At 33.7% G+C, this 12,194-nt stretch overlaps 1 pseudogene; it reads right to left on the reverse strand.

Annotated features, from left to right (window-relative positions):
• Positions 1-9,388: 9,388 nt before the first annotated feature.
• LOC113929960 lies at positions 9,389-9,746 on the reverse strand (annotated as a pseudogene).
• Between the last annotated feature and the right edge of the window lie 2,448 nt (positions 9,747-12,194).

Here is a 12,194-nt window from a genome sequence, read left to right on the forward strand (position 1 = left end):
CAAATAACTACTGTATTCTAGGTCCATATTTGTATGTCTCTACCATCATTCCTTGAACTGCATGAGAGCTGTATCTGATTACCCTACTAGACTCAGGCTACTGCCTCGCGATCTTGTAAAAATGAAGAAGAGAAAGGACTTAACACCTACTCACAGCCAGCTGTTTGCAGTACACCCTTTATTAACCATATTTTACAAATGTGAAAAATGAGACCCCAGAATGGAGGTAATATGTCTGAGGTAAAATTTCCTTCTTTATCCTTTGATGCGATTGAATAAATTGATTACTGAATGTGTAGCCTATTTGAATACTTGGGATAAATCCTACCTAATCTAGTATGTAATTCTTATACATTTTAGGTTTGATGTGCTATAACTTTATTTAGGATTTTTGCATCTACTTATAAGATGTTGGCTTGTATTTTTCTTGTAATGTCTTTATCTGGTTTTGGCATTAGGGTAATTCTGGTATCACAGAATAAGTGAGGAAGTGTTATCTCTGCTTCTGTTTTCTGGAGGAGATTAAAGAGTTTTAGAGTTATTTCTTTCTTAAATACTTGGTAGAGTTCACCAGAGAGAAAAATCTGGGCCTGGTGCTTTCTCTTCTGGAAGGTTACTTCTTGTTTGAATTTAACAGATAGGAATAGATTCCTATTCAGATTACTATTACACTACTACATTACAGTAGTGTAAATTTTGGTGGGTTGTGTCTTTCAAGTATTAGTCCATTTCATTCAAAGTATCAAATTTGTGATCATAAAATTTTACATAATCTGTTATCTTTTAAAATGATGGTACTGTTCCATTTCTGATATTGGTCACTATGTCTTCTCTCCATTTTTGTTCCTAGCCTGGCTAAAAGTTTATCAGTTATATTATTGTTTTCAAATAACCCTATTTTTGGTTTCATAGATCTTCTCCTTTTATCTATTGATTTTTCTCTACTTCTTATTTTAAACTTCATTGATTTCTACTTTAAGCTTGTTATTTCTTTTCTGTTTTTTTTTCTTTTTAGGTTTATATTGCTCTTCTTTCTCTAGTATCCTAAGATGAAACCTTACATTTTTGTTTTTAGAGCTTTCTTCTTCTATGGCCATTCAGTGCTATAAATTTTCCTCTTAGCACTGCTTTCACTACATACCACAAATTTTGATAGGTTGCATTTTCATTAAATTTAGATTATTTTAATATATCTTTTGGCATTTGGTCTTTTCTGTTATCGATTTCTGGTTTAGTTCCATTGTTTTCTGAGATCATGCTTTGGATGATTTCAACTCTTTTAAATTTGCTGAAATGTGTTTCGTGCACTTGAATATGATAGGTCTTGGTGAATATTCCATGTGAGCTTGAGAATTATGTATATTCTCTTGTTGGGTAAGTATTCTGTAAATGTCAATTAGATCCAGTTGATTGATGGTGCTTCAGTTTGACTAGATCCTAACTGATACTCTGTCAGCAGGATCTGTCAATTACTGATAGAGGTCTGTTGAAGTCTCCAGCTCTAGTAATAGAGTTATTTACTTTATCTTGCTGTTCGATCAGTTTTTCCCTTATTTATTTTGGTATGTTGCTGTTAAGCACATACACATTAAGAATGGCTAAATCTTAGAAAATTGACCCCCTTATCACTATGTAATGCTTCTCTTTGTCCCTGATAATCTTCCTTGCCTGAAGTCGGCTTTGACTAGCACTAATCTATTTACTCTAGTTTTCTCTTCATTAGTGTTAGCATGGTATTTTTTTCTTCATCCCCTTCCTTATAATCAATCTGTGTCTTTCAATTTGAAGTGGATTTCTTGCAGACAACACATAGTTTGTTCTTTTTTTTATTCCACTGTTACTCTGTTTTTAATAGTTGCATTTAATCTGTTGATATTTAAAGCAATTATCTATATAGTTGGATAATTCTCTCCCCTTACTATACTGTTCTCTATTCATTGCACTTTTTTCCTTTTAATCTTCCACACTTTTTCTGCCTTCTCTGATTCAATTAGTCATTTTTAATGAGTCTGTTTTCTCTCATTTTTAAATCAAATTATTTATGCTTTTTTAAAAATGATTTTAGTGGTTGCCTAGAAGTTTGAAACATACATTTATAACTAATTCAAGTGCACTTTCAAATAAGACTGCACCATTTTATGAGTAGTGCAGGTACTTTATAACAGAACTTTTCAAATTCATCCCTCCATCTGTTATAACATTGCTATCATTTATTTCACTTATTAAAAAGCCATAATCATCCAATATGTCTTGCTGTTATTTAAACAGTTATCAAATCACCTATGAATAAGAAAAAATATTTTACCTTAGCTTTATTTATTCGCTTTCTAAGGCCCTTTTTCTGTGTAGATGTCAGTTTTTGATCATCATTTTCTTTCTGTAATTTTTTTTAAACGTTAAATTTCTTTAAATATTTTTTTAAGGCCAGTCTATTGGTGACAAATAATTTCCTTTGACACATAATTCTAGGTTGATGATTTCTTTCAACACTTTAAATATTTCAGTCCTTTCTCTTGTTGTTTGCATTGTTAATGACAGAAGTCTGCTATAAATCTTACACTCCTTTCTCCCTAGACAAGATGTTGTTTTTCTGGCTCTGTGTTTTAAGATTTTTCCCTTTGTCTTTAATTTTTTGTAGTTTAAACATGATATGCATGGGTAAAGGCTTTTTGTTATTTATTCTGCTTGGAATTCTCTGGGTCCTTGATGTCTGGTTTGCTGCTTGCCATTTTGGGAGAATTCTTAGTCATTTTTACCTCTTATATTATTTCTGTTCCTTTTTCTTCTCCTTCGGATATTCCCAGTACACATATATTGTGCCTTTTTGCCCCCCCAGTTCTTAGATATTTTGTTCAATTTTTTTTTCATATTTGTTTTTCTCTATGCATTTCAGCTTGGAAATTTTCTGTTAAGATATCTTAACATTATTTATTATCTTAAGCTTGGTGATTCTTTTTTTTACTGTATCCAGTCTGTTGATGAGCTCATGAAAGGCAGTCTTCATTTCTGTTATAGTGATTTTGATTTCTAGCATTTACTTTTGATTCTTATAGTTTCCATCTATCTCCTTATATTACTTACCTATTTGTTGATGCATACTGTCCTCTTCTTCCATTAGTCCCCTTCACACATTAATCATAGTCATTATTAATTTTCAACCTAAAAATGTCAAAATGTCTGCCATTTCTGAGTTTGGTTCTCTTACCTAGTTTGGCTCAGACTATATTTTTTCTGCCTTTTAGTATTCCTTGTAATCTTTGTTACATGTTAGTCTTAGGCTTGTGATTCTGTGTGCTATAATACCCTGTCATTTGTAATGATCCCCTGGGTCATGGTTTTCACAAGTGCTTCTCAGTTTACTCCCACTCTCCAATCCTGCCACTTAGGTGAGACAGGAATTGTAGACTGGGGTAGAGTTGAGTATTTCCCTTCCTCCATGTAGGTTGGGTTCCAATGAAGTAGTTTCTGCTGAGGGAAGTTATGGAAAACAGGATGCTGAGAGTGTTTTGATATGGTTACTTTTCCCTTACTGATATTTCAAGAAGTTATTTCAAAATGCACCAGCAAATTAAGGTTTCTCATCAAATTTGATGAGTTTTTGGCTATTATTTCTTTGAATATTCTTTCTGTCTATCATCTTTTCTGATCTTCTCGTTATGCGTATGTTGGTATACTAGGTGGTATCCCGCCTCTGTCTGACACTGTCATTTTTCTTTTCATTTTTTTTTCTTGTTCCTCAGACTGGTGATTGCTATTTATCTGTCTTCAAATCCATTGTTTCTTTCTTCTGCCAGCTTATGTCTGATGTTGAGCCTCTCTAGTAAAATTTTTATTTCAGTTATTGAATTTTTCAAATCCAGAATGTATTTATTTTTTTTTTAATTTTGTGTATTTTGATAAGCTCTATTTGGTGATGTATCTGTCTTATATTTCCTTTTGGTTCTTTAGTTATAATTTTTGTTGGTTTTTCGAACATATCTAAAATAGGTAATTAAAGGTTATTTTCCTAGTAAATCCAATGCTTGACTTTCCTTATGAACAGTTTCCATTGACTGCTTTTTGCCCATGTATGGTCCAAAGATTGTTTCTTTTTGTATTTTATATATTTTTGTGGAAAACAGTATAAAATTGTATAATTTGTCAACTCTGGAAATTACATTCTTCCTGTATCCAGTTCTGTTATTGCTGCTATTTGATGTTTTTCTTGTTTTATTTTCTAAAAATTTTGATTGAAATATACTTGACATACACTATTAGTTTCATGTGTACAACATACTGATTTGACAATTATATACATTATGAAATGTTCACTGTGGTAAATGCAGTTGCTATCTGTCATCATACATAATTATTCCTGACTATATTTTCCTATGTTGTCCTTTTCATCAATATGGCTTATTTGTATCAGTTTCCTATAGCCCTTCAGTTCTCCCAGAGTTAAGCTCTACTGATTTTCAAAGTCAGACATGATGATGGCTTGCCCCATGCCAGTCATTGGGGCCAGGGGTACCCAATGTGGGTCCTTATCCCCTCATTACTCAGGGAGGACCTCTGTGGCTATGATATCCCTCCCACTTGTGGGTTGATGCACCAGGGGTTTGGTGTCTCTGCACCCCCCCCCCCAGTCCTTCTCAATGTGGCTTTTTCTTTATATCCCTTGCTATGGAAGAGTTGTTTGGCTGGTCTTCAGGTTGTTTTCAGAGTGAATTGCTTTTTTGCACTTGCATCCTTGATGTGTACATGGGAAGAAATGAGCTCAGTATCTTCCTACTCTTCCATCACCCCTACAACCTTCTTTGTTGCTGTTTGTTTAGGACTTCTCTGGACTCATTCTATAATGTCTGTATTCTTTGTGTGTGTATCTGCTGGTCTCTACTTGGTTAATTTCATAGAAGGGAGATATACTTAAACACCTTGAACTATTCGGTTTCTAGGACTTTGCTGAATGCCTCTGTGTCTAGGTGTGGGTGTGTGTTGGGGTACATATTCATTGCTTGAGCCAATAGATTAGAACTGTCATAACCTTCACATACTACTTATGTTAAGCCTAAAGGTTAAGCAGAGGTTAGAGTACCTTTTCGTGTCTCTTCTGGGCATGTGCATGGTCCTACACATGAACACAGCCTCCTAGATTCCCAGAAATATTATGGAGTTTTTCAAAGTATTTTAGCCCCCTCCTTCTCCCCTTTCCCTTTGTGGAACGTCCACTAAACCAATGACGCATTTTATTAATGATTCTGTTTGATTCCACAGCCTCTGACAATTTTTTTCTAAGTTTTTAAGAAAACTTTTAAACTTCATTCCTATTAATATGTGATGTCTCTACTTTTCTAATAATGGTACAGATAGCTATGTACCTCAATTCCAATGCTCCTAGAATTGAATTATTAATTAAAATAGAGTATAATTATATATCAATTATCAATACATTTATTGAAAATATTGAAAATCCTTATTCATCAATGCATTTATTGAAAATCCTTATTCACGTTTTTGAGCTTTTTTTTTAAAGATTTTTATTTATTTATTTGACAGAGACACAGTGAGAGAGGGAACACAAGCAGGGGGAGTAGGGGGGGAGAAGCAGGCTTCCTGCGGAGCAGGGAACCCAATACGGGGCTCAATCCCAGGACCCTGGGATCATGACCTGAGCCAAAGGCAGATGCTTAATGACTGAGCCACCCAGGCACCCTGTTCTTGAGCTTATTGTTTTAATCATAATAGTAAACTTCTTTTTAATCTATTTAAACTTAGCTTTCTGTATTGATTTAAATTTTTATTAGCTTTAGTAGAAAGTTTTAAATAATGACAATTTAAATAATTTTCTAATACTTCACCAATGTAGCTATAGGCATCTTGTTTTATTATAAAATTAAGTTTTAATTGTCATGCACAATGCCCAAGGAAAATGTAATGAATGTATTTGAGTATTATTCCTGATTAAATTTGTATATTTTATTAGATTAGAAACAAAGCTTTGCCAGTGGGAGTATATCATTACATGGTAGTATAGAATGGCCCTTATTTCATGGGAAAACTATTTTGTATTGAAATTGCATTTCTTTTTCTTTAAATCACTCTTTTCCTCTATCTTTTGGGAAATTTTCAGCAATTGTGAGTCACTGAATAAATTATTTAATGTATGAGAAATAACCAAACACAATTAAATTTGTTTAACCCTTCATATTATTTCATGTTATCTAGATCTCTTGTTAAGTAATATGGCATTCTTAAAAAAAACTTTCTCATATAGACCAACCTATATCATGACCCTCTTATAATAAGTGGAAAATTGATAATTTTCCAGATTTTTGTGTTTTTACTTATAAATTTGAACTTAAAATAGGTTTAATAAGTAATCTAAAACATTGGGGTATTGATTCTGCAGTATATTAATAGGTGTTATGATAGAAAAAAATTCATGGTAGTCAAATGCTTCTTAGAAATGTTGAATTAAAAAATGTTGAGATTTCTTTATGGCAGAAATTCTCAGTGCATTTGCAAAGTTTAAAAAATGTTAGTTTTATCAACCTGCCAATTTTCATCTTGACCAAAATTACATCATAAAATATTTTTATTAGTGTTCTAGAATATTGCTAATTACTAGAAGCCTAAAGATCCACTTTTAATATTTACCCAGCCAATTCACAGAAATTACTTAAATCAACAATTATAAAATATATGTAAAAATAAGGCAATTAAGTATAACAAAGAATGCAGTGCTACATACTGAATATTACCCATTTCCCATTTTACCCCACCAGACCGTTTAGGGCAGAAAACAGCTTTCTTTACCCTGGGCCAACCTAGTAAAATATTTTGAACAAAGATTTAACTGTACTGAGTTTCTTTCAAGGCTTTTAATAATATTTCAAGGTTATCAAGTTATGTTCCTCAGCCTTATGTAAACTTAGGTTTTGACCACCTCTGTAGTCTCATCTTGTGAACTAAACCCATGTTTATTGTTTTTGCTTGTTTTTTAAATCATTCCATACTCCTCTAATAACTATTCATTTTAGTAGATGAGCCACCTTATAACTCCTCTAGGTCTACTTCTCTTGAGGCCATTACATCAAAGTGAGAACTAGTCTCAAACTAGTTTTTTCCTGTGTTTTTCTTTTCTTTGACAAGTGCTGAGTAGTGAGAAAGTCAATTGTAATTGGATCAACTGTGTCTTTCATAGAGCATGAAAAATATTTAATTGCCAAAACACATGTATATGGTTACTGTATATACTATATATATAATGCTATGACTCCTTACTTGGAAGTATGAAACGCAGGGCAAAAAGAAAAAAAAAGGTGGGGAAAGGGAGAATGAGGCAAGGTTTCCCTCTTATTATGACTTTTTTCTTTCCTTTTCTTTTTTACCATTCTAAATTATTTAAGTCATCTTTTGTCACAAGCAAAGGGTTAGAAGATCAGTCTATAGGTCATCATTTGGTACAAGTAAAGAAATGAGTTTAAAGTCCCATACACTTTACTGGTCCATGTACAGAGAGAGTAATGGTCCAAACCGGTGCTGTGGTCCACAGTGTCAGGGAAGTGGTCCAGATTTTCTTTATTCATATAATTGTGGGTTGGAAGTGGCTTTGCATGAAGGTTATGGAATAGAGTGTGGTTGCCATCTTTCCAGAGAAAGAGCATCTCATCATGCAGAGATGAGGTAGAGATCATGTGCTCTCCCTGATGTGACTTCAGGAAAGCAGTCAGCATATTGACTCCAACCCCATGAAGAATGATGAAGTAGATGAGGACCTTCTATGCGTTATCTGAGCCCTCCTCACTTGGGGTGTCTCAACATAGGCCTCCCCAGTTGTGACTGGAACCCATGTAGTAGCCCAGAAATCAGGGACTCAGCTACCACCTCCATTTTTGACCTGAAGCTATCATTACCTCTTAATTCACACCATTATTCTAGAGATTAGAAATAAAATATGTATTCCTGTTTAAAAAAAGAATTATGACATTTAAAATTGTGATGGCAGTAAACATCAAGTTATGTTCCTTAGAAAATCTGTGCAATGAAACACATATTCAGTCAATTTCACAATTCAGAAGAAAATCATAGAAACTAGATATGATGAAAGAAACATTAAGAGAGAGAAGTGGAAAATAAAATCAAATCTACATAAAATGGCAACGTCATGAAACAGAACTGATATAAAATGATGAATGAAAAAACTACCATGTTAATGTGAAAGAAGAGCCCCATTGACAAATTTATTTTTTTATTTAAATATTTTAATTTATAAAGCTCCAAAAACACCAAGCGAAATTAATCATCACGTTACTTTTGCAAATTACAAAGAGGTTTTTTTTCTTTTTAAAATTATTATTTATTTATTATTTATTTATTTATTTTGGTTTTGCTCTATTTATTTTTGGTGGGTGGGGAGGGAAGGTAAAAAAAAAAAAGTTTGGTTTTTTGCTTCAAGGAGCTTTCCTAAAGGGTGGTAACTCATTCATTACACATTCCCATTGATGAACACTGTTTTCTTGGCTTTCATGACAGTTTGAATTCAAGGTAATGTGCATGAAATTTATTTTTCTGAAATTCAGTATATATATTCAGACACACATGGGGTGACCCTTGTGTTCTCGTTCTCATACAAAAGATATTGGCACTTTGGCTTCAAGAACAAATAAAAAGTATCATAAATACAACTTGTGATTTGGATCTGGGCTAATGACTAAGGAACTATTCAGCTATAATGGTCTTGGATATTTCAATGTCCTGTGAGCTTACAATTAATAAAGAGACTGCTGATTCTAAGAACTATGCCACCAGCAAGCAAGTGAAGGAAGAGTTATAAGTCTGATGCAAAGTTCAGAGCAAAATATCAATAATCGCCTCACTTTTGTGATATTTATAGAGAGTGAGGATAAGAATTATATGAACAATGATAAAAAGTGTCTTCAGAAATGGGAAAATATTTTCATTAAATTTGCCACGTGCTCTAGTTTAGTAAGATGCTTGTGAGGAAAAGAAGTAAGGCAGGAAACTAGTTATGTTGTTTAGAACTTAAGAGCAAATAATGAATACCAATCAACTTCCTTGGTTTAATATTAATTGCCTTAAAGTGTTTTACTTTGTGAGGTGCCTAGGTGGCTCATTTAAGCATCTGCCTTCAGCTCAGGTCATGATCTTAGGGCCCTGGGATAGAATCCCATGTCTTCATCCTGCTCTCTGCTCAGCAGGAGTCTACTTCTCCCTCTCCCTCTCACTCTCCTTCTGTTCTCTCCCTCCCTCTCTCTCTCAAATAAATAAATAAAATCTTAAAAAAGAAATCCCATGTTACTTTGTAACTTGAACACCTATGCTGTGCCTTGAAATTTCAAAGCAAAAAGTAAAATCACATAGAAAGCCAGAAATGTCATCAATGCATCTACACAGATGCTTGCTTGTAGTTTTTGGTATCCCAAACCTTTTTTTCACACATTGCACAGATGCCCTTTTTGTAGGCACAGCCCTGGCAGTAATGAGAACCTGGTTGGTTCACAGAACTTTTACAAATGCTGCAAGTGGAGAACTTATTCTTTCCATATGGATCGAATCTTGCTTTTTTTTTTTAAGTCAAAGCTTTATTTTCGTTCAGCTTTCTTCTGCCACTTTCTGTGGTATTCCTTGCACTGTCTTGCCATGTGTTTGGAGTAATAACAGTACAAAGTTTCTTTTCACCCGGGAAATGCAGTTAGCTTCTCCCAAAAGATGCAGCCCCTTAACTTACATTTTTCACACACCATCCTTCCCAGGCGGTTCCCTTGGCTGCAGAAACAGCAGCAGCTTGAAAATATCAACACAACCGCCAGGGAAGGATCTTTTCCTTTCTCTTAAAATCCGGAAAGTAACATAATGATGTATCAGTTGCTAGGTTCACATCCTTCCCATATTTCTGAAGACACAAGTCAAGATAAAACTGATAGTTACCAAACATTTGATATGATAAAAACATAATACCATTAATGGAGGAGGAATTTCCTCTACTGAATATGAGTAGATGGAGGTGACTGAGGGGGTAAAGAAATTAAAAAAAAAAAAAAAAAGTTTTCACAAGAAACTGAGAATGCATGAAACAAGGATGATAAAAATTCTGATTAACCACAGATAGTGGCAAATTGAATTTTAACAATATTTATGGTTTTCCAAAGCAACCAAAGCAGCTCATCTTCACGAGGCTAGTAGTGGGTACTAAAACTCTTTAATATACCCCATCCCCTACTACTATGATAAATTATACACACAAATGGTTGGCATTCTTAAGAATATTGGTTAAAGAGAAAGACTAGAAAATAGAAATGTGTTTTCTTTTGCTCAGCAAGTGAATAACTTCTGTTAGGTTTCTGTTTCCTCTCTGGGGGCCTATTTGACAGTAGCCCATTGCCTTTAAGAGACAGCCCCACACCCTACTCAGTACAACAGTATGTTTTATTCTATGATTTCTGTAGGGCACAAATATCATAGTATGATCATGTAAAATACATATGTACATTTTTTGTTTCAAGTTTTTATTTAAATTCTAGTTAACATATACCGTAACATTGGTTTCAGTAGAATTTAGTGATTCATCACCTACAACACCCAGTGCTCATCACAAGTGCCCTACTTAATACTCCTCACCCATTTAACCCATCAGCCTGCCCACCTCCCCTCCAGCAACCCTCATTTTGTTCTTTGTAATAAAGAGTCTCTTATGGTTTGCCCCCTCTCTCTTTTCCCCCCTCCCCTATGTTCCTCTGTTTTGTGTCTTAAATTCCACATATAAAAGAAATCATACAGTATTTGTCTTTTTCTGACTGACTTATTTGTTTAGCATAATACATTCTAGTTCCATCCACACCATTACAAATGGCAAGATTTCATTCTTTTGATGGCTGAGTAATATTCCGTTGTGCATATATACAGCTTATTCTTTATCCATTCATTAGTCAATGGATATTTTGGCTCTTTCCATAATTTGGCTATTGTTGATAATGCTGCTATGAACATCAGGGTGCATGTATCCCTTTGAATCGATATTGTTGTATCTTCTGGGTAAATACCTAGTAGTGCAGGGGTGTCTGGGTGGCTCAGTTGGTTGAGTCTCCAACTCTTGATTTCAGATCAGGTCATGATCTCAGGGTTGTGAGATCAAGCCCTACATCAGACTCTGTCCTGGGCATGGAGCCTGCTTAAGATTCTTTCTCTCTCCCTCTCCCTGCCTAGCTCTTGTTCTCTCTCTCTCTCTTTCTCTAAAGAAACAAACAACAAAACAAAACAAAACAAAAACCTAGTAGTGCATTGCTGAGATATAAGGTAGTTCTATTTTTCTATTTTTAACTTTTTAAGGAACTTCCATACTGTTCTCCAGAGTGGCTGCACCAGTTTACATTCCCACCAACAATTTAAGAGGGTTCCCCTTTCTCCACATCCTAACCAACACCTGTTGTTTCCTGTGTTGTTAATTTTAGCCATTCTGACAGGTGTGAGGTGATATTTCATTGCAGATTTAATTTGTATTTCCCTGTTGATGAGTGATATTGAGCATCTTTTCATGTGTCTGTTAGCAATCTGTATGTCTTCTTTGGAAAGATGTCTATTCATGTCTTTTGCCTATTTATTAACTGGATTATTTGCTTTTTAGGTGTTGAGTTTGATAAGTTCTTTATAGATTTTGAATACTAATCCTTTATCAGATATGTCATTTGCAAATACTTTAAATGTGCACATTTTAATTAGCAGACGGTTCTTTTTATATAGATCTTGAAATACAAATCAGAATAAAATCCAGATGGAATAAGGACTTAAATGCATAGAACCTAAAATTACTGAAATACCACAGGAGAAAATTGAAACTCTGAGCTACACAATAAAAGCAGACATAGTGATTTGATTAAGTATCAAAAGCTTCAAAAAGTAAAAACAAATTTCAAAATAGAGAATTTCTGCAATGCAAAATAATCAATACAGTCAAGAGATCTCATAAAGAAAATAGAAATAGAAGATAAATATTACATTGAACAATTGTCACAAAGAAGCAATTCAGAAAAGCAAAATATAAAAGATAATAAATAAAATATTCAAACTGCCTAGTATTCAACTAAACAAAATTTAAAATTAATATAAACATTTTATTTATAAATTTGATTCAAAAATTAATTAAATGTAAAACATTCAGATTTGTAGAAATATAAACATTGGACCAATATTCTTTG

Source organism: Zalophus californianus, chromosome 5 (genome assembly GCF_009762305.2).
Source record: "Zalophus californianus isolate mZalCal1 chromosome 5, mZalCal1.pri.v2, whole genome shotgun sequence".
NCBI classification, from domain to species: domain Eukaryota; kingdom Metazoa; phylum Chordata; class Mammalia; order Carnivora; family Otariidae; genus Zalophus; species Zalophus californianus.